The sequence below is a fragment of the Penaeus monodon genome, chromosome 21 (assembly GCF_015228065.2).
Source record: "Penaeus monodon isolate SGIC_2016 chromosome 21, NSTDA_Pmon_1, whole genome shotgun sequence".
NCBI lineage: Eukaryota > Metazoa > Arthropoda > Malacostraca > Decapoda > Penaeidae > Penaeus > Penaeus monodon.
The window spans coordinates 2087412-2087750 of NC_051406.1; positions in this window are offsets into that span (position 1 = coordinate 2087412).

Genomic DNA, 339 nt, shown 5'->3' on the forward strand with positions numbered 1-339 from the left:
AGATGATTCTAACAACAAACTTCAATACTGCAATGCAATGCTTCATTTTATGCATAAATAACGAGATAATTAATGCTTTCAGCACACTTTGACAGCCTAATACTCAGCGTATAACAAACACCAAAGATCAGGTCATAATCCTCCTAAATATATATGCAAATTCCTAAATAAATACAAGATTAGTTCTATAAAAGACAAAATTCAAATCCCTTTTCTTTTAACGGTTAAACAACAAATTCTAAAAGGAGCTTGTAAACTTTTAAAAGCTTTTTGGGTTAATACGGTCAGGTACAGCGAGTGGGATCATTAGCTCTATATACTGTAGATATAATACGGTGA